At 42.5% G+C, this 23,685-nt stretch overlaps 1 long non-coding RNA gene across 1 annotated transcript in view; it reads left to right on the top strand.

Moving 5' to 3' along the window:
- LOC109552613 (uncharacterized) overlaps positions 1 to 23,685 on the top strand; it is a 253,921-nt gene that overhangs the window by 186,056 nt on the left and 44,180 nt on the right. The window contains exons 2-3 of the long non-coding RNA XR_012330239.1: positions 4,716 to 4,843; positions 22,337 to 22,431. This is a non-coding gene — a long non-coding RNA (uncharacterized lncRNA). The remainder of the gene's footprint in view (positions 1 to 4,715; positions 4,844 to 22,336; positions 22,432 to 23,685) is intronic.

Here is a 23,685-nt window from a genome sequence, read left to right as displayed (position 1 = left end):
AGCTTTTATTAACTCTAATGATTTATCAGCAAGATTATTTTCTATGTATAAAGTCATATTATCCACAAATAATGACAGGTTTCTCCTTTCTTTTAAACTTCTCATACCTTTTATTTTAATTAATTAACTTATTTATGTGTCCTTACTGCACTGACTAAGACTTCCAGGAGATTGGTGACCTTCAGTGGTGATAGTGTGACCTTATCTTATTCCTGATCTTAAAGGAAAGGCAGTTAGCATTATTCAACATTTCACCATTAAGTGTAATATTGTAGTCGTTTTTTGAACTATATCCTATATTAGGTTAAAGAGCTTCTTTTCTATTCCTACTTTGCTAAGAGATATTTTCTTTTATCATGAATAAATGTTGAATTATATCAGTGTATATCTTTTGAAATGGTCATCTGATTTTTCTCTTTAATTTATAATGTGGTAAATGTATAAAGTCAAACTAGCCTTACACATTGATTTTATTTTGTTGACTATTAATATTACTTTAAGATTTACAGTTTTAATCTTAGAATAAGATAACTCACTTTGTCCTTTTATTTTTAACCTTTAGTTTTTAATAAAAATCAGTTGATTAATCTAAATAAATACTAACTTACCATTTCTTTTAACTCACCATTGCTATTGTATCTCACCTTCTCCTGTTGGATTTATTTTTCTTTTTATTTGAGTATTTTCTCTGTAAATGTTTTCAGGAGTCTGTGGACAATGAATTTTCTGAGCCTCTGTGTGTCTGCATACATACATCACCTTTTGTCTACATAGTCCTAGGTTCCAAATTTTACTCCCCTCACACCCAGTCTTAAAATATACTTCTTTGAATGCTGTGTGGCCAATGGAACAATCTTTAATTTGATTCTCATTCTTTTGTGTGTTTGTTTATTTTGAAACTATTTTATTGTGGGAAAATATACATAAGATAAAATGTACCATTTTAACCACTTTTAAGTGTCCATTCAGTAGTATTAAGTACATTCACATTGTTGTGCAACCATCACCACCATCCCTTCCTAGAACTTTTTCATCTTATCCCATTGAAACTCTTTATCCATTAAATCCTAACTCACAATTCCTCATCTCCCAGCCCCTGGCAACTTCCATTCTACTTTCTGCCCCTAAGAATTTAACTACTCTGGCTACTTCACATAAGTGGAATCATACAATGTTTGTCCTTTTATTACTAGCTTATTTCACTTATAATGTCCTCAAGGTTCATACATATTGTAACAAGTGTAAGAATTTCCTTCCTTTTTTAAAAAGTTTTTATTGGAATATAGTTGATTTCCAATGTTGTGTTAGTTTCAGGTGTACAGCAAAGTGAATCAGTTATATGTATACATGTATCCACTCATTTTTAGATTATTTTCCCATATAGACCATTACAGAGTATTGAGTAGAGTTCCCTGTGCTATACAGTAGGTCCTTATTAGTTATCTATTTTATATATAGTAGTGTGTATATGTTAATCCCAATCTTCCAATTTATCCCTCCCCCTCCTTACCTCCTGGTAACCATAAGTTTGTTTTCTACATTTTGGAAGATCTAAATAGACACTTCTCCAAAGAAGACATATAGATGGCTAAAAAGCACATGAAAAGATGCTCAATATCACTAATGATTAGAGAAATGTAAATCAAAACTACAATGAGGTATCACCTCACACTGGTCAGAATGGCCATCACCAAAAAATCTACAAACAATAAATGCTGGAAAGGGTGTGGAGAAAAGGGAACCTTCCTACACTGTTGGTGTGAATGTAAGCTGGTACAGCGCCATGGAGAACAATATGGAGGTTCCTTAAGAAACTAAAAATAGAACTACCATGTGATCCAGCAGTCCCACTCCTAGGTATAAATTCAGAGAAAACATAATTTGAAAAGATACGTGCACCCCAACGTTCATTGCAGCACTATTTACTTTAGCCAGAACATGGAAGCAACCTAAATGTCCATCAACAGAGGAATGGATAAAGAAGATGTGGTTCATATATACAATGGAATATTACTCAGCCATAAAAAAGGAACGAGGGGACTTCTCTGGTGGCACAGTGGATAAGCCGCCACGCTCCTAATGCAGGGGGCCCAGCTTCAATCCCTGGTCAGGGAACTAGATCCCACATGCATGCCGTAACTAAGAGTTCACATGCCACAGCTAAAGAGCCCATAAGCCTCAACTAAGGAGCCCTGGAGCCACAACTAAGGAGCCCACCTGCGGCAACTAACAGCCAGTGCATCCAAATAAATATTTTAAAAAATGTAATAATGCCATTTGCAGCAACATGGATGGACCTAGAGATTGTCATACTGAGTGAAGTAAGTCAGACAGAGAAAGACAAATATCATATGATAGCGCTTAAATGAATTTCCTTCATTGTATGGATAGACCTTATTTTGTTTATGTGTTCTCTCATTGATGGGTACTTGAGTTACTTCCACCTTTTTGCTATTGTGAATAATTCTGCTATCAACAAGGCTGTACAAATATTTGTTCAAGTCTCTGCTTGAACAGATAAACCCAGAAGTAGAATTGCTATATCATATGGTAATTCTTTGTTTACGTTTTTGAGGGACCACTATATTGTTTTCTATAGAGGCTGTACCATTTTACATTCCCACCAGCAATGGAAAAGGGTTCCAATTTCCCTACATCCCTACCAACACTTGTGATTTTCTATTTGTTTGCTTTTTTAATAATCATCCTAATGGCTATGAAGTGGTATCTCATTGTGGTTTCAGTTTGCATTTCTCTAGTGATTACTGATGTTGAGCATCTTTTCATGTGCTTATTGGCCATTTGTATATCTTCTTTGGAGAAATGGCTATTAAAGTTCTTTACCCATTTTTAAACTGGGTTGTTTGGGTTTTCTGTTGAGTTGTAGGAGTTCTTTATATATTCTGGATATTAATCACTTATCAGATATATGATTTGCAAATATTTTCTCCCATCTCATGGGTTGCCTTTTCACTCTGTTGTTGGTATCATTTGATACGAAGGTTTTAATTTTGATGAGGTCCAATTTTTTTGTTGCTTGTGCTTTTGGTGACATACCCGAGATATCATTGCCAAATCCAACGTCATGAAGATTTTCCTCTATGTTTTCTTCCAAAAGTTTTATACTTTTAGACCTTACATAAAGGGTTTTTGATCCATTTGAGGTAATTTTTATATATGGTGTAAGGTAAGGGTCCAACTTCATTCTTTTGTATGTGGATATCCAAGTTTTCCCAACACGGTTAATTGAAAGACTGTCCTTTCCTCATTGAATGGTCTTGACACCCTTGTCAAAAATTACTTGACCATATATGCAAGGGTTTATTTCTGGACTCTCTATTTTATCCCATTGATCTGTCTATATAGCTGTCTTTATGCCCAGACCACACTGTTTTGATGATTATAGCTTCATAGTAAGTTTCAAAATCAGGAAATGCAAGACCTTCAACTTTGTTCTTCTTTATCAAGATTGTTTTGGCTACTGATTCTCATTCTTTTGCATTTAGTGTCTTCCCATGTCTGTTTAAGAATTCAGCTAGGTTTATGAAGATGTGTGATTTATCCATGTGGATGGGAAAGGTGAAAGGAGAAACCAGCTGGGGGTCTGGAGGCTCAGGACCTGCAGGGACAGGATAGGCCATCCCCAGGCTCTGGGCACACCCCCCGACAGGGGCAATCCCTAGATGCAGGTGAGATCCTCAGACTTCACCCAGAACCTAGGTGTTAACATGGAGGAAAGCATCCCTCCCCATGTGGTATAGTCTCCCCATCCCTCCCCATCCCTGTACCCCATGTGGTGTAGTCTCTGTAGGGTGCACAGAGGTGACCCAGCTCCTTCTCCTCACCTGTGCAGTCATGGCCCTCCTAGCTCACAAGCATCCTGGGGGTCTGATGCCTGAAAGAAAACCCCACATTGCAGATAAGCAAATGGATCTCAGGCGTCAAGATGCTGTTCATAACACCACCCCATCACCACTGGGGATCACCTTGCACTCACCTGAACTGAGGTATGGTCCACAGGGACCCTCCTGACTCAGGATGCTATCAATAACACTTTGACCCCACACTGGATCCTGGTGCACCCCACCAGGAATAAGGAGTGGTCATCAGCCTGACCTCTCAAATTCCCTGAGGATCACACCACGATCCTGGCAAGGATGATGAACAGCTTCCTAACTTTGCGATTCCCCATGGACTGTGCCACCTGAGGTTCTCCTGGGATGTCAGAAGTCGGGGTTCTGTCTGTGAGCGCCTCTGTGCACCTGCCCTGGAACATCAGCATAGCCTGTGAACTTCTCATGGCTCTGACCTCACAGTCACTTCTGTGAGTTGACACCTGCCTGGGATACTTTTCCATTTATCCTGACCTACCTCCCAATGCCTGTATTTATTTAAAAATTAAAGGGTGAGATGGTGTGTGAAGAAGGGAGATTCACTATCAAGACCATTTCAAGTTCAAATTCTATCTTGATTGTGGTGGTGGTTACACAGTTGTACACATTTTGTTAAAATACATGTATTTTATTGTATGTAATTATTTCTCAATACAGTTAATTAACAATTTTTAAAAGAGCATTTCAAGTTCATACCAAATATTTTAAATCATTTTAAAATTTGAAATATACAAATTAAAAAAATATTTTAAAAATTCTTAAATTTTAAATTCTCACTTTTAATGGAATGTGAATATTCTCTTTTATTCTTGTCTTTTCCAGAGTTCTCAGGGGCTGTGATCTCACGCCATTCACTGGGGCAATAATGGGCCATTTCCAGCAGGGACGATGCCGCGTTGCCCCCGGTGCCTAACTGCCACCCACCTCCAGAGAATCTCAGTGTCTGAAAAGTAAGTCCCGTGTTCATGGGGTGCCTTGGGACCGTGCTGGGGGGCCAAGTGCAGTCAACATCTCCAACAACAGAGCTTGTAGTGGTCCTGGGAACAAATGACCTGAAAATCAGGTTTAAATCCAGGGAGGAATGGTATGTTAATTTATCCACTAAAGTCCATCAAGAGGAAATTGTGAAATGAATTTCGTGTTGCATTAGGATTTGTGTTTAGAATAGTAAACATTACCCTTAAAAAGAATGTGGCTGTGGTGAATGACCAACAGGTGATTTGATTTACACTAATGCAAAATTTATTAAGCAACTTTGTTGCCATCTGTAGCTATCATGATTGATTTTTAAAATATTACGAGTCATTTAAACAAAAGACAAGAGTCTCATCTTAACATATTAATTGCTTTTATTTTTAATGTTCTTTGTTCTTGTCCAAAAATAGAATTTTTATCTAGCTGATATCAGAGCATAGCAATTCTTTTGCCTTATGACTCTTCAAACAAATATCTTCACTTACTATTTTGGCTACTTTTCTTTTGATAAACTTCAGATTTATAGGAAAATGGAAAAATAGTATAGTGAATACATATAATCTTCACTCAGAGTTACCAGATGTTTACCCAAATACACACGTGAACAGATACATACACACATGGAGAGATTGTAAATATGGATTTGTGTGTTATGGATGTGTGTTCAGCTTTTGTCTCTGAATCATGTGAATCATGGGAAAGTAAGTTGCAGACAGCATGACATACTTTGTATATATCTCCTAAGTTCATAGATTGTCTTCTTTAAAGGTATACTATGATACCATTATCACTGTGGAAGTCAACACTGATAAAGTAATATTATCTAATATATAGTCCCAATTCAAATACCCCTGGTTGCCCAAAGTACTCTTTATAGCTGTTTTCCATTATCTAGAATTCAATTACATGACATGCACTGAATCTGGTTATGTCTCTTTAAACCTGAACCAAAACTGTTTTTTGTGATGCTGACTTTTTTTTTAAGAATCTAAGCCGTTTGTTTTGTAGAGTATCTCACAGTTGTCTGACTGTTTCCCTCATGCTTAGCTCCAGGTAGACATCTCGTGTATTTGCCTCACATCAGTGGTCCCACCACCTCATCGTGACCTGGTATTGGTAGTGAACGGTTCACCTGGCTAAGGTGATTTCTGCCAGAGCTCTCCTTTATGATGTTGCCGTATTTATTCTTTTCTAATTAATAAGTAGTCTGTGGGGTGAGCTTTGAGACCATGGGAATATTCTCTTTCCCAGATAATTTTCACCCAATGGCTTTAGCATCCATTGCTGGTTGTATTATGATTTTTCAGGCCATGGGAATATTCCCTTTCCCAGATAATTTTCACCCAATCGCTCAATCAGTGCATCAGACTCTCTTTCCTGTCACATAGTCCTTCATTTTTCGCTTTTTCCACGGCTGTGAGATATCACACAAGGGAGTATCTGGGTGGTCAAGAGAAGGACTCTGAAATCAGACCATCTAAGGTGTGCCCCTTGTCTCTGTCATACACTGACCCGATGACCTTGGGCAAAGGCTTCACCTCATAAACCCTCAGTGCCCTTGTCGTTAACTCTGGAGACAAGAGTAAGTCCTGCGAGAGGTGTCCGGCAGGTCTGGAGCCATGGTTGGTGCTCACCGGGTATTATTACAGAGGCAGGGAGGATGGCTAAGTGCCCATTGGGTACTGCACCACCCCTGAGATGGTTTGTAAGCCATGAAAGCTGATTAAGACCTTTGGCCAAAAGGCTGATGAACCTGAACAACAGAGCAGAGGATCCCCCTGGTCTGAGCGCTCATAAGTGCTCATAATCGTAAGTCCCTGCGGTTAGGAGGTTGCATAGAGAAGCAAACTCAGCATGGCAGGAAGCATCCACCAGCGAACAATGTCCCAGTGAGGTGCCTCCACCACTGTTCTGGTTACTCCTCACGCTCTCCGTCACACTCCCCTCCTCCCTGCCCCATGCCTGGACCTCCCTGGCCTGCTGTCTGTTTGCGTTTCAGTCACAGGTTACTAATTGGACTTCTTGTCTGAAGGTTATTAGATTTCTTTCTGTTTAGATTAAGTCCCCATGGTTTTATTGAGCTCTCTGGCCATGGAATCTTCCTTGAGAATGTTTTAGAAATTTTACCAAGGAAATAGCTTAGGAATATACATGTGATTTACAAGCTACACATGGACATGGATTAGACTGGGTCTTAAGGAGGGAAAAAAAGATTGCTGTTGGAGAACACTTCTAGCTAGAGTATCTTCAGAATGCTTCCTCTGTACATTTTACTTGTCTTGTTTTCTTCCCTGCAATGCTTTTGTTTTCTTTTTTTTTTTGATTAAAGTATAGTTGATTTACACTGTTTTGTTAATTACTGCTGTACAGCAAAGTGATTCAGTTATACATATATATACCTTCTTTTTTTATATTCTTTTCCATTATGGTTTGTCACAGGCTGTTGAATATAGTTCCCTGTGCTATACAGTAGGACCTTGTTGTTTACCAGTTCTCCCCCTTGGCACCCTTCCCCACAATTCTTAAAAGCAGACGAGGGCTGCTCTGATAAAGGATGCCTGTGGCTGCGTACAGTGTGCTTCCTGCTTGTCAGGCTGAGCTTGTGGGATGTCTCTGTGGTGTCACCTCTTCTCCTGCCTCCTGGGGTGATGCCAGCCTGGCTGGCCCATGGTTAGCCAGGGCAAAGGCTAGGTCCTACAGACTCGGGGGTGACACCTCTGTGTGGGGCATGGACCCCAGCCCAAAGCTCCCCTGAAGTCTCCCAACTCCTCCTTCCATTTTCCTCCTTCTTAGCCGTTCACGAGCCGGGGACCCTCTGCCTGTCTCTGTGTCCCCTTGGGATGAGCTCCTTGGGGAAGGGACTAGGGTGCAGGTGTGACATAATTCTTGATGGGATGGGTGAAGCTCATTCGAAAATCAAATCTCTGCTTCTACAGAAACACAGAAGAAATCACTTGGGTTTCTTTGTTTTTTTGAAATATAGTTGATTTACAACGTTGTGTTAGATTCAGGTTACAGCACAGTGATTCACTTATACATATATATATATATAAATAAATATATTCTTTTTTTACGTTCTCGTCCATTATAGGTTATTACAAGACATTGAATACAGTTCCCTGTGCTATACAGGAGGTCCTTGTTGGTTACTTGAGTTTCATTTGAACACATGGATAGAAATATCAGGGCTGCCTTTTTTCCGTTTCCCAAAGTGCACCCTGGGGAATTTCTGCCCACTTGGAAACCTGAGTTACCTGGTTTTGTGTAAGAGGCACACTCCCAGCCAGTGTGCTTGAGGATGGCACGGAGGCGGCTTGAAGCCAAGGAGAAGCCCCTCTTGGAGAAGCCTCCTCCCAGAGCTTGGCAGGTCCTGGGCCTCGCGGGGGGCCTCCCTGGCAGCCCTGGGCCGGGACCCTGAGTCCCTCTCTTCCCACTCCCTTTTTTCCTCTTCCTCGTCCCTGACAGGAGCTGCGGTGGTTGGGGTGACAGGGGGAGTCCTCTCCTGCAGCTGCTTGCCTGAGTCCTATAGGAGCTCACGTTTTTCTGGGGCAAGTGTGAGCAGGGCACTGTATTTGTCTGTGTCACACACACCCACACCTCCCCAGGAAGGACAGACCCTGCAACAGCCCCGGGCTAGCTGGCATATCCGGGCCATGAGGAAGGGCGGCGGAGCGGGGGGGGGCTGAGGTCCACTTGGGGGACCAGGCTCTGCCCACGGGTGCCAAACTGTAGGGCCGTGGGGTGGGGATGCTGTGCTCCACCCATGTGAAGCGTAAGCCTGTGGGCTCCGAGGTTCCAGGGTCTCAGGGTCAGGTGTTCACTCCCACTCTCTAGCAGGGTGGCCACGACCCCCAGGCTGCCCGGGGTGCGGGGGGATGGTCAGCAGTGCCTGGGGGGATTGTCCTCCCAGCAAAAAGAAAAAGAATTTTTGAAATCAGTTGCCTCAAACTTGCTCTGACATTTCCTCCAAAGCTGCGATGCTTCTTATTTGGTCTTGATCCAATGCTTCGTGTTTGAGTGAAACTGGTTTCACCATTCTTTCCTCGGGGGAGTTGGACATATATATTTTCTGCTTAAAAATGCCATTTCTTTCAAATGGCATTGAAACATCCAAATATGGGATCAAACAGTTGATCCCATATCTTTAACTTCGTATGCATCCATTTAAGTATAGAAACAACCTTTTAAAAATTATGAGTTCTTTTTTATTTACAAAACAGAAATAGACCCACAGACATAGAAAACAAACTTACAGTTACAACCAGGGAAAGGGGGTGGGGGATAAAATCAGGAGTTTGGGATTAACATATACACACAACTGTATGTAGAATAGATGACAAGGACCTACTGTGTAGCACAGGGAACAATACTCAATATCTTATAATGACCTATAAGGGGAAAGAATCTGAAAAAGGATATATATATGTATAACTGAATCACCGTGTAAAACAGGAATTGCTATCCTCATTTCATTTCAAAGGTGAAGCAGTGAGAGCCGGGGACCAAATTGATTGTCCCAGTTTATTTGCAGGGCTGTGTGCATTTGTATTTTAAGGTAAGTGTTCGTAGTGACTAAAGATTGGAACTCAGGTATCCAAAGAACACAGTTAGTAGCTTAAACACATTCAGGTCATAAATTTGTCAGGTTAGTATAGGAAGCTGGTTGGGTTCTTAAAAATTACCTATCTCAATGTCAGCTATTATAAAATGTTCAGAGCCATCCAGGTTGATGGATGTCTATAAATGTCTTTTTCCTTTTTATTTATTTGTTCCTTTGTTTAGGTAAACTGGCTTGTTCTGTTTGGAGAGATAGAAACTTAGATAAGACTGAATTTTACCAGTCACTAACACGTGAATATTCAACTAATAGGAGCCTGTTAAAAAGCCCAAAAGCTGAAATTCTCCTGTGCTTGTGAAATTTAATTATGTTTTAATGGAAAAGAACGATGACATCTATTCCCTTTGTGTCACTTACTGTAAGTATGCTGGAAACTTCCAAGTGTAAATGTCCAGCTCACTGGAACTTCTATCTAAATGTCCCTTAGACCAGGGGTCCCCAACCCCTGGGCCACCGACTGTTAACCGTCTGCAGCCTGTTAGGAGCTGGGCCGCACAGCAGGAGGTGAGCGGCGAGCAAGCAAACTTCATCTGCTGCTCCCCATCGCTCCCCATCGCTCCCCATCCCTCCCCATCCCTCCCCATCGCTCCCCATCCCTTCTCATCCTTCCCCATCCCTCCTCATCCCTCCCCATCCCTCCGCATCCCTCCCCATCCCTCCCCATCGCTCCCCATCACTCCCCATCGCTCCCCATCGCTCCCCATCCCTCCTCATCCCTCCCTATCCCTCCCCATCGCTCCCCATCCCTCCCCATACCTCCCCATCGCTCCTTATCACTCCCCATCCCTCTCCATCCCTCCCCATCGCTCCCCATCCCTCCCCATCCCTCCTCATCCCTCCCCATCGCTCCCCATCCCTCCCCATCCCTCCCCATCCCTCCTCATCGCTCCCCATCCCTCCCCATCACTCCCCATCCCCATACAAAATCTCAGTTGTCTGTGTTCTGTTCCATTGAACTGTGTATCTGTCCTTTCCCAAATACCATGCTGTCTTGACCACAGTAGGTTTATAATGCATTTTTAAATGGGTAGCATGAATCCTCCAACTTCTCTTTTTTCAAAATTGTTTTGGCTAATCTGGTTCCTTCATCTTTCCATATAAGTTTTAGAATCAGCTTGTCCATGTCTACAAAGAATCCTGCTGGGATGTTGAATGGGATTGCATTAAATTTGTAGATGATTTGAGGGTAATTGACAACTGTATTGTATTTTACAATCCATGCAAACAGTACATCTCACCATTTATTTTGGCCATGGTTGGTCTCTTTTGTTGTCTGAGTTTTGTGAGCTCCCTACAGTTTTGTTCCTGGAATATGTACTTGCTCTGTTGATCTCCAGGCCTGTAAACATCCTGTTCTATCTTTCTGGCTCTGTCCATACTTCCTCCACCCACACTCACATGAAGACCAGGTCTCTTCCTCTTCAGTTGCAGAATTCCTAGTTCTTCTGTGGTTTGCAGATGAGAGGTGGCTTCCTCAGCCCCCGCTAATTCTCTCGTCCATGCCAACATAGGTCAGGCTTGTCTCTCTCATAGCACTAAGCACCACATAATGTCACTGCTTCTTTAATTTGTTCCTTTCAGCCACCAGCCTGAATACTCTTTGAAGGCAGAGCCCAGGCCTGATTTTGGATTGTATGCCTGGCACACAACACAGAGAAAGGGCTCAGTTAACAGCAGTTGATTATGGAAATGTAGAAATAAAGATATGAAGGGAAATGAAGGGGGAAGATAAACTAACAGTTAGTGAGGCGCTAGTCTGTGTCAATCACTGTGCAGGGCAGAGATAGATAAATAGATTGATTGATACAGAAAAATTAGATCGACAGAAAGACAGTAAAACAGATAGACATAAACATGTAGAGAGAGAGAGAAAGATAGAAGAAGGTGGACAGACAGACAGACATTCAGACAGACAGATAAAAGCAGAAAATCAGATGAATACATCGACAGACATATATATGTAGATAGACAAATGGGTTGAAAGACAGACAGACATAGAGACCAGCAGATAGACAGTTACTAGATTAGATAAATAGTCAGATAGACAGATAGTAGTAAGATAGATAGAAAATCAGGAAAAGGGGAGGTAGACTGACAGTGAGAAAGACAGATATTTATATGAATATATAGTGAGATAGATAAACATATAATCAGATAGGTAGCCAAACAGAAAATGAGAGAGATTGAAAGGTAGACAGGTAGGTAGATAGGTGAGTAGGCAGATATGTAGGTGGGTAGAAATAGAGAAGGAAGGAAGGGAGGGAGGAAGGGGTATATTTTAGTTAATCTTAACAAAATTCTAAGGAAGGTGTGGTATATTCCCGCCTGTATAGATGAGGAAGTAGATTCAAGGGGCTTTAGTGACCGTCCAAAGGTCATTCTCGCAGAGAATGGCAGCAGCCAGGTCCAATCGGCCCGGCCTTTCTTCTTTGCTTCTCCAGTTCCCATCACTGCCTGACCAATCTGAGCCTTTCCTTTCTCTTGTTCCCTTCTGCTTGCATACTTGAGCCCACCTGTCATTTCTTGCTTACCTAATTGAATAGTTTCCATGGAAAACAATGCTTCAAGTAATGTGTATTATATGAGCACAAGGGCAGAGAGCTCAGAAGGCCAGAAAGTAAAAGGAGGGCTGTGCCTCCTTCAGACATTTTCCTATACATGAGATTCTTTTTCCCTTCACTACTTTTAATTACTCTATAATACATGGACATTCTCATGTGCCTTAGAGAAATTTTCATATTGACACCTCTGAGGCAGGTCATGTCCTGGTGCCATAGGTGATGCAGCCGTTCCCCTTTGACAATCATTTTGGATATTTCCAGCCGTGCTGCAAGGAACATCCTTATTCACACATCCGTGTGCACTTGAGCAAGGCTGACTCTATGGAAGATACCAAAAGGCAGAAGTACAGAGCTACAGGTTATTCACATTTAAAAAATTATATACTGAACAAAATGCCCTCTACTGACCTCACCATGAGCCCCATATATTCCCCCTAGCGGTGGAAAAAAGGACCCATTTCACCTCACCAGAGCTGATCTTTTCAAACTTAATTTTTTGAGGGGCCATTCTGGTGGGGTAGGGGTTGGGCAGGCATGGTTAATGGTTATCTTATTGTTTAATTTGTATTCCCCTCATTATTACTAAGGTTGCTTATCTTTCCGTATACTGATTTGTCATGTGAGCTTCCTGTAAACTGCACATTTCATAAAATTTGCCAAATTTTTCTTGTTCCGTGTGTCTTTAATTATTCGGATATGTTCATTATCTATTCTGAATGTCAATCCCTTGTTTATTATATATTTTCCAAAATTTTCTCCTGTTCTATCTAATTTTGAAGTTTTTACAGGATTTTTTTGTCATTCAGAAGTTTATTGATTTGGCATTTTTGCTGTTATTCATTTTATCAAATTTTTCTGTGATGGGCTGTTTGTATCTTAAGAAGGCTTTCTGTATGAGTCAGGGTAGGCTAAATGCTACGACAAACATTCTTCAAATCCTGGTGCTTTAACAAAGTACAGTTTTATTTTTTGCCATATGTCAGCCCAGTGTGGGTAGCATGGAGAGCTCTCTCTCCCATTCTCTCTCTCTCTGTCTCTCACTCTGTCTCTGTCTCTGTCTCTCTCTCACACACACACACATTTTCCATCCTCTCTCATTGATCTCTGTCTGCCCCTTCCCACACTACTTTAATCAAGTACTTTATGTTTGATGTGTGGTGGAACACACTTCTGCATCCACTTTGAACTTTATCAAAAGCTCTTTGGAATTTCTTGCTTCTTTATTCTTCTAAGTTTTAGAAACTGTCAAATTCCATAAAAATTCTGTTGTGATGGCATTGAATTTATTGTAAGAATTAGAATCTTAAAAATACAGTCTTCCCGTCCATTTATTTTTCTTTCTTTCCTTCAATAAAGATTGTTTTTTGTCCAAAAAAAAAGTTTCTCTCATGTTTGTTGTGTGATCCCTAGTTAATTATAGAAATTTTAATGAAATGGATCTTTTTTGTTTTTTACAAAAATGATTAACTGGCTAATGTTAGTATGTAAAAAAGGTATTGATTTTTGTGTGTTGGTCTTGTTCCAGCCATTTAAAATGTTCTCGTTTGTTCTAAGACTTGGTCATGGGTTTGTTCTGAACTTTGATGGCATTGCTTCTAACGTTTGCATTATTAGGTAGGATCATTGTTATAAGTTTGGAATAGCCTTTAATAAGTAAAGGAAGTTTTCTTCTATTCCTGGTTTGTTTCGAGTTAGTATAATGAAGGATGTGAGCTTTTCAGCATCTTTTGAGATGACCATATGGTTTTTCTTCTGGAAAGTGTTAATATAGCATATTAGCATTTGGCTAATATGTTTGGCTGTTAGTAACAGAGAGACAAAATAATAGGGGATTTAATAAGAGGGGAATTTGCTTCTCTCTCGTGAGTCTGGAGTGAGCATTTCAGGGATGGCAACTCCACAAATCCCCAGGACTGCCTTCCTGCCAACTGAATCTCCCTGTACCCTTACTCCAATATCAAAGACCCTCGATGGGGCTGGGACTCCAGGGCCCTTCTTTGTCTTTTTATGTCTTTTTCTACAGTTGGATTCAGTTGCTAATCTTTTAAGGTTTTCATCTATGTTTATAAATGACATTGGCCTGTGACTTTCTCTTTTCTGTTGCTTCTTTTCTAATTCTGACGTCTGAATCATTTTCTCTTCATGTAGCAACTAGGAATAAGTTCCACTATAAATCACCAAGTATTTGACTTATTTGGCTTGAACAAATAGGTATTCATATGAGAAGAATGATGGGAAGTCCAGAGGGGTAAGGTCTAGGGCTGGGCAAATGTTCAGTGATACCATCAGGGATGGACTTGTAACTCCACCAACCTTGCACTTTGCGTCTTGTCCTCTGACTTTCTACAATACCTCATAGACCCAAGATGGCGGGTATTCTTGGAGATGGTATTTCCTTGCTTAAGGCAGAAAGGAGGAGGAAAGGCAAGTGGGAAAGGACTATCAGTTAAGCCTGACCCCTTCTATTAGGGAAGCAAAATCTTTCCGATAAACTCAACCCGGTTGACTCCTGTCTCCATCACATAGACCAGAATCGTTCAGTGTGGCTGCACCCAGATTGGTGGATCCCAGCTCAAGGGGGAGAGATTACCAGCAACGGGCTTTGACCCATTTTGATTCATCCCCTGGTACTAGGAATGTTGTCAGTCTCCAAAACTCAAGGGTTCTCCACTGCGACCTGATAAACCAAGACTTTACCAGCAGTAGGCTGGTACAAAGTCTACTAAGAAAATGAATGAGTACCTTTCCATTTCTTTCTACACTCTTGATCCATTTTTCACTCTGTTACCAAATTTTTGTGTCTTTGTTTTCCTAGCACAGCACCTATCCATTCTCTACTCAGAAACTCCCAGCAGTTTCCCACTGGCCTCATGTTAGAGTCCAGATACTCATCCTGACAGCCAGTAGGTCTGACCCTGACCTTTACCTGCAGTCACCATGCCCACAGCTCTCCTACTCATGGTATTCCTGGATCTGGGGACATACAAGTGTGTTTTTGCCTCTTGGCCTGTGCTCATGGTGCTCACCAAGCTTGGAATGTCTTCTTTTCAGCCTTCCTAAATCCTCCTCAAAAACTCATCTTACATTTGGCCTTTTTCATTCTGCCAGGCAGAAGGAACTGCCCCCTTTCTAGTACCCTAATGATTTTGCTTATAAATCATATTATGGTATTTATACTAGTCTGAGTTGAATTATGGTTATTTTCGAGTCTACCCATCAGAATGGAGTAGGAACTTGGATTTAATGTTTTTATTTTGTTTGTTCACTCAGCAGATTTATTTAACATCTGATATATTCCAGCTCATGGTGATGTTAATGCAAAAGATAGGAACCCTGCCCTCCAGGACAACGCTCAGAGAGAGAAGGAGGCAAGTAGGTCAGCAGTGGCAGCCCAGGACCTATACACCTGCTTGAAGTGTTCCTCTCCTGTCATGAGGCCATGGAAGGAGCCTGACCCTTTAGGCTTTTTTTTAGACTCTTTTAACTTGATAGCAAGTACATCGTTTCCCAGAAGACCTGAATAAAATGATTGAAATCAATATTAGAAGTATAAACCTGATTAGTGAGTTGTTTGGATCTTTTTAAACGCTTGTTGATGCCACGTTAGTCTGGTTCAGACATAGATTTTATGCCTGTGTAACAGCTAGATTTGTGAGGCTGGAGAATAAAAGCATAAATCCTTCAAAGCAAGGGAGTCTTGCAAGCATTCCAGTGCTGGAGGCTTGAATTGTGCAGGGAAGCTCTGCTGGAGATTTGCAAGGATGCAGATATGCTCTGACATCCAAGTGCTCTTGGAAGGCGATCATTCCTGGGTGTGGGCACCTTCCACAGTTGCAGGGATGTCGCTGTCCTCTACAGGTCAGAATAAGTACCACCATGTCTCATGGCCTTAAAAATGTTCTTCCACGTTCAAGTATTATCTTCAAAATTAGTGATTATTATTTCCTGTGGCTTCTCTAAGAATTGTCTTGTCTTTAATTTGAGTTCAATGTGGGAAGCAGCATGGAAAAAGCAGTCTGTAACTCTTTGGGGATCTTGAGCCTTGAATGTGATGACAGCTGTACGTCTGTTCTCATGTTAAGAACTGTTGAAGAATTAGAGATTTCACTTATTAACATGTCATTTCCATGCACACAATAGAAAACCACAGTAGATCCTACACTCAGTACTATTACCAAAAGTATAAATTTTCGGAGAGACTTTTTTCCATCTTTCCATCCTGGGAGAAAAATCATTAAAAGGTGTGATTGAGTGTCTACTAAGGAAATTTTTTACTTCTGATCATACATCGATGCACATACTGTGTTTCAAAGGCACCATACATTTGGACATGAGAACATTTGAAGACCCCATACCATTATAAAGGGTTGGTGAATGGCAACCTTAGGTGTAAGTGGGTCTTTGTGGGAATCATTACTCTGCTACTGGGCTCTCTGATCTTCAGTAAAATGGAACAGAGCCACCTGCTTCGCGGAGTTGTTGTCTGAATGAGAGTTAACCCACCCATAAAGCCCTTGGTATACTCAACATCATCCTGGGCCCTTGGCAAATCGTAGTTATTTTCCTCATTTAGCTATAGAGAGGATTTATACCCATGGGAAGAATGTTTATCATTGTCCAACTCCTTTCAAATAAATTTGGAAGCTAAGATGAAATGGAATAAATCTGTAGGAAAGTACAGTCTAACGCAACTGAATCCTATAGAAATAGAAAGTCTAAACAGGGTAATTTCCATAGAAAAAAAGTAGAGGAAGTTGTAAAGGGTTCCCTCCAAAAGAAGCATCTGTAACAGATTGATTCACAGGGAATATCTGCCAAACATTCAAATATTAGGTGACTCCAATGCTACTTAGGTTATTGCAAGAGAATTGAGAAGGAAGATAAGCATCTGATTTTGCTCTGTGTGTAGGATGTTGACTGTGAAACTTGACAAAGATTGCACATAAAAATAAAAACCGTGTATCAAGCTAATGCATTAATATCAACATAGGAATTTTAAATAAAAACTAGCAAGCTAAAGAAAAAAACACACAAGAAAAGAAATACCAATGAATGATTAAAGGAGATTTAGTCCAGAAGTATGAGTAAGGTTTACTATTAGAAGTCTATTAATAGATCTTAAGAAAAATATCATGTGAAAATCAACATCCATCCATGATAAAACTATTCAGTAAGGTATATGGGTACTTTCTAAACATATGTACACATGTGTGTATAGCCCAAAAGCCAGCAGCCAGCATCTTACTCAGTGTGGCAATACCACTAAAGTTAGGAGCAAAACAAAGATGCCCATTACCTCTATGAATAGTTAATATTATATTGAATTAGTCAATTTGATCAGGTAAGAGAAAACAGAGGCTTAAGAACTGAAAATTCAGAGTAACAATCTCTATTTGCATATGACGTGATTGTATATCTAGCAAACCAAAAATAAGTGAAAAAAAAGACCCTATGGATAAATTTCTACAAACATTAATTAAGAATTTAGTAAAAGAGCAGGATATAAATTTAACAGCCAGAAGTCAATAGCATTGTTTATAAATATGATAACCAGTTAACACACATAATGGGAGAAAAGATACCTTTTATGGATACCTAGGCATAAATATAACAGGAAAATACAGAAATAGACCCAATTGCATATGCAAACCTACCATATAGCGATGAAGACATCTGAAATCAGAGGGGCTTCCCCACTGATGGGTTTTTTTCTCCTAAGTGGTATTAGAATAGCTGGATAGACAGGGAAAATGATAAAATTGGATCCATTCCTCACTTGATCCACCAAGATCAAGTCCAACTGCATCAGCGCTTTCAATATAAAAAAATAAAACCCTTCAGTTAGTAGCAGGAAACATGAGTGAATTCCTCTATAATCTGGTAATGGGAATATTTTTTTCAGATTAAGAGTCAGAATCCAGAAGCATAAAGGAAAAGATAGAAAACTATATATAAACTAGTTTTAACAGACACATTTTAGAACAGTTTTAAGTACACAGCAGAGTTGAGCAGAAAGTATGGACAGTTCCCATATAACTCCTGTCCCCACACACGGAGCCTCCACCGCTGTCAGCATCCCACACCAAAGTGATACATGTGTTACAATCAATGAACTTACACTGGTACATCCTCATCAACCAGGGTTCATAATGTACATCAGGGTTCACTCTTGGTGTTGTGCATTTGTTGGTTCAAAACCTTGGGAGTTCTCAGGGAGAAATCCCAAACTGGCCCACGTTCTCATATTTAATGAAACTAACTTACCTAAGGAAAGAAGCAAACAAATAAATGTGTGGAGTGCTTTCTAGGAAGTTGGATGGTTCTTTACTCTATTTGGTTATATAAACCTTATCATTTAAGGAGCTTATCATTTAAACTTGACATCAACTTGCTGATTTAATAAGGAACAAAAGCCTAATGCATAATAAAATGTGAGGGAAGTGCATTTTTAGCATTATTTCCATTTTAGCAATATTTCCCAAAGTGTGGAATAGCCCAGCCTGTGGATAAGCCTGGCCCCCAGCCTCCACATGTGACGTGCACAGTCCTCTGTGTGTGTGTGTGTGCGCACGCAAGAGAGATCTGCGTGTTAAGAGGGTGTCTCCGTGGCAATAGCTTTTGTCCTATCTAGTTGGGATCCCTGCGTGTGTAGCGTGACAGAGTTTACACTGTCACAGGGGTTATAGGGTAGCACCGCTGGGACCGAGCACGACTGCGGTTGGTTGGTCAGGAGTCAGGCAGGACGCTGAGGGGAGCCGCACAAGAGACATCCTTGATGTGACAGACAGACCAGAGCACCTGTGAGTGTGCAGGACACCCTCCCAGGACTGTGGCCTCAGGGAATCAGGGGCCTGGGAGGGAGTGAGGGAGCCAGGGGTTGTGACAGGCTAGGCCAGGCTACAGTTGCCCAGACAGAAGGGCATGGGAAGGACCTCTGTGCTCTGGGCTCCCGGGTGACCCTCGCAGGGCTCCCAGCAGAAGAACGGCCACCTCAGTCTCACTGCCTGTTGAGGGGAAGGTAAAAGGCCGAGGACAGCTCTTGTCCCAAGAGGAAGACCAGGACACATCCCTTCAGCGCCACCCAGCTCTCCCTTCTCAAACCTCCATCACCTCACACATAGAGAAGAATCATGCAAATACCTTCTCAATAGATAACCAGCAAGGACCTACTGTGTAGAACAGGGAACTAAACTCAGTATCTTATAATAACCTATAAGGGAAAAGAATCTGGAAAAGAATATATATATGTATATATTTATATATATGTAAAACTGAATCACTTTGCTATACACACGTTGTGTGAAACTAACACAACGTTGTAAATCAACTATACTTCAATTTAAAAAAATAAATAAAATCATTTATTAAAATATATAACATATATTTTTAAAGAGCACATAAATTATTTTTTAAAATACCTACTCAAGGATAAAGAGCGTGTCCCCCAAAATGTTTTTAGGAAAATGCCTAGCCAGGGGCCTGGTCCTCAGGACATGGTTAGTGACTCTTCTGATTCTCAGAGAGTTGCCCCCATGCTGGTGGTTTGTGACTAGAGCCAAGGGTACAGCCCCCTTGTAGGCACATAGGTGGCCCTCGGGAAGGGAGCTGGCAGCTGGCGGCCCCCCACCATGGATGGCCTCAAGGGAACAATGCTGTGTTCACTGTACCTGCTGCATAAGCCACAGAGACACCCCCGCCCACGTGGAGTCGTCCTCACAGGGCGGCCGGGAGCAGGAGAAGGGCAAGTTCATGGCTATGTAGAAATGGAAGGAAGGACTCTCGGGTTCATTTTTTATCAATTTTCACATAACAACCAGAAACTTCTGCTCTTCTCTCTTTTTTGAGACATTCAAACCACAGGATGTTACAACAGAAAGTGTCCTTAGCTCACTTAACCAAAGCGCTGTATTTTGCAGGGAAGGGGCCGGAGGCTCCAGGATGAGCTTGGATGGTGGGTGCAGAAGCAACTCCCCTGACCCCCCTGCCTGGGCTCCCCACAGAGTCCCACTGTGCATTTCCAGGCCTCCACATCCATCTGCCCTGGACTCAGGGACTGGGGCACAGCCAGGAAGGAGGGTGCCTGTCATCCTGCCTGTGTCTGAACAGTGATACTCAGCAAGGTAGGGGCACACCGTGCCTCTGGTGCTCTCGGGAACGAGCACCTGCCTGTCTGCATCCATGCCTACACGTAATCAATTAGCAAACCTGCTGGTATTTCCAGCGGGACTGGGCGAGAGCAGTGAGAACACATGCATCCCCTCTATCATCCAGGCTAGCTCTTCAGTGCTTCCAGAGGCAGCAATTCGGTTCCTCAGTGGAGACCTGGGCAGGAGAGTGTTGTCCTTATCATCACCAGTTGGAGAATAGCTCACTTTTACTGAGCATGTGCTGTGGGCCGGTGTGTTTCATGCACTAACTCCTTCAAACTTTAGATCGGCTAAGAGGTACTATTATGATTTTAATCCACCAATGAGTAAACTTAAACAGTGTACCTGAGGCCACACAGGCAGTGGTGGTGGAGCCACTTTGGCACCGAGAGACTGATTCCAGGGCCAAGCCCCATCCCCAGACTGCACTGCGTCTCCTAAGGCAAAGCCACAGCAGGAACAGCTTGACACACCCCTGTCCCCAGGGCAGGAGGCAAGACCCTCAGAGAAGTTCTGTCCAAGGGCCAAGATATAGATCTGCGATATGGCCACCCAGGCCCTCACAGGGCTAGAATGGGCCCGGGTGCCTTGGCCATGCAAGGCAGGTCGAGGGGCCTAGCAGTGCTCTCTGGAGGGCTGGCATGGGGCAGTGGGGGTGAGGACGGCCAAGGTGGCCGGGAGCCCGTGTCCCCACTGGCCTGGCTCCTCCTGTGTCATCACAGTGCGTGAATGTGTGGCCTCAGTGGCATTAGGTTTAAGAAATAAGTCTTCAAGGGGACGTGCACATTAGCCTCTTGCGCGCAAATGTTTGTACTTGAATGTGGCGAAAAGGTCATTTGAAGCCCACCCTTTAATTTCTGTCTGTGTGGAGGACAAGGCACAGAGGAGGAGGTGTGGGCATGAATCTGCATTGCAGCGTTGGTGAAAGCCGATCTTGGTCCCAGGTTGGCAACCTGGTGTAAGCGTAGAAATGATTTAGGTTGAGTTATGCGCAACAGCCAAAAGTTGGAAACAACCAAGGGTCCAGCTACAGATGAATGGCTAAACAAGGTGTGATCCATCCATATGGTGGATTATTATTCAGCCTTGTTGTGGCCTGCATTCTGTGACCTCCCAAAGTTCATATTTTGAAGCCCTAACCCCCAATGTGATAGTATTAGGAGGTGGGGCCTGCAGGAGGTGATAGGGCTTAGGCGAAGTCATGAGGATGGAGCCCCCATGATACAGTTAGTGCCCTTTTGAGAAGATACCAGAGCTCTTGCTCACTCTGCCACGTGAGGACCCAGGGAGAAGGTGGCATCTACAAGCCAGGATGTGGGCTCCCACCAGACACCGGAGCTGCTGGCACCTTGATCTCGGACTTGCCAGCCTCCAGAACTGTGAGAAATCAATGTCCCTTGTTTGAGCCATCCGGTCTGTGGCATTTTGTGACAGCATCCTGAACTAAGATGAGCCTTAAAAAGGAAAGAAATCCCAACACCTATTACAACACAGATGCACCTTGAAGACACCATGCCAAGCAAAATAAACCAGTCACCGAAGGACGGATATTATGTGATTTACTGATAGGAGGCTCCTGAAGCCGTCAAATTCAGAAACAGAAAGTAGAGTGGTGATTTCCAGGGGCTGGGGGAGGGGGGAAATGGGAGTTATTGTTTAATGTGGACAGAGTTTCTGTTGGGGAAGATGAAAAAGTTCTGAAGATGATGGTGGTGACGATGATGCACAATAATGCAGAATGTACTTAATACCACTGAACTGCACACTTCAAATGGTTAAAATGGTCAACTTCATGTTATGTATGTGTTACAACAATAAAAACATGCAAGATTCAATGTATTGATGGGGTGCTTACTATTAAGGTTGAAAACAGCTCTGTAATGGGAAAGGGATCCTCACTGAAATATAAGTACTTGCTACAAGGAAGAAATTTGAGACACCACCCCCCTTGCAGAAGGCCCCAGACGTGGGAGGTGATGGCCACCCAGTAAGTAGGTGCCTGTAGGGCCCAGGAAGGCAGCGGGCTTGATGCAGGCAGTCAGCCGAGCCCCAGGTGCACCTCCTGTGACACGAAGCAAAGCCTCAGCCTCTGGCTGACTGTCAGGAGAGTAACATGCTCTTATCTTCTGCTTTGTCCCCCAGGTGGCAGTGACCAAAGAAGAGGCTCTCCTGGCCGAGGCCCCAGTACATGGAGAGAAGGAAGACAGCAATCTTCTAATTGGAGCCATATACATTAGGTCAAAGCATTTTCTTATTTTCGAGCCACACCAACTCAAAAATCACACCCCGGTCAGAGCCATGTGCAAGCTGGTGTAGTAACAGTGAATGTCTCTGAGGTCACAGGCCCCACTGTCTCGTTCCTCCATCCTGGCACCTTCGACGAGCTTATTTCTCCAACTCTTACAAATGCTCAGGTGGGCTCAGAGAAGTTACACAGCATGACACAGCTCATCACAGGGGCAGAGCTGGGGCTGAGTTTAGGCCAGCATTTCTGGCTCTAAAGCAGCAGCAGTCGGCACAGACCTAGCCCTCTGAGCAGGGCCCATCCAAGTGCTTATCTTGAAAAAGGAACGGGACACTCATCAATAGCATGGGATTTAAACTCACCCCACGACATGTAAAGTTAATTACATATTCATTAGGATAACATTTTCCATCATCTTTACTCAGCAAACTTTCTGTGAAGGTCCAAATAGTAAATATGTTTAGTTTTTTAATTTTAATTTGATCTGTTTATTTTATTTATTTATTTATGGCCGCACTGCATGGCATGCTGGATCTTAGTTTCCCGACCAAGGATCAAACCCATGCCCTCTGCAGTGGAAGCGCAGATTCTTAACCACTGGACCTCCAGGGAAGTCCAGTATGTTTGGTTTTGTGGGCCTTGTGGTCTTCTCTGTTTTAACTGCTCGACTCAGCCACGTGCACAAGCGACCACAGACAGTACAACGAGTGGGCGTGGCTGGTTCCAATACAACTTTATTCACAAAGTCAAGTGGTGGACCAACCCCTTATTGAAGGAGACAGAGGGTGCATTTGTGCTTTATCAGGCATGTCTGTATTACCACTGGTGGCCCTGGTTCACTGGTGGGAGTCACCCTCACATGCTGTGTGCTGGTTGGTTTTCCCCAGCAGCCGGCTGGCACCGTCGGCCTGTGGTCAAGCTGCAGGGCACTGTTTTATCCCCCTACCTGGGATTATTCTGCCTAGGAAATCTGAGAGCTTTATGAATTTTGTTGGATTGTTGTTGTGAGAATGACAACTCTTGGAAAGTTGGCGAACGGTTTGTCCTCTTCAGCAAGTGTAGTATTTCTGTCGACTCTGGATTGATGTGGAATCTTTCCTGAGAGCCAAGTGAGGGGGAGGGCTGAGGTGGGCACAGGGATGGGTCAGTGATAAAGGCGTAGGTGGGATATAGTGGCAACACAATTACATTTGTGGAAGTGTTACACGTCTGCATAACTTGGAAGGGGATTAGAAATCTAGCGACT

This window comes from Tursiops truncatus, chromosome 2 (genome assembly GCF_011762595.2).
Source record: "Tursiops truncatus isolate mTurTru1 chromosome 2, mTurTru1.mat.Y, whole genome shotgun sequence".
Lineage (NCBI taxonomy): Eukaryota > Metazoa > Chordata > Mammalia > Artiodactyla > Delphinidae > Tursiops > Tursiops truncatus.
Note: the sequence above shows the minus strand (reverse complement) of the source record. Positions and strands in the feature narration are given on the sequence as shown.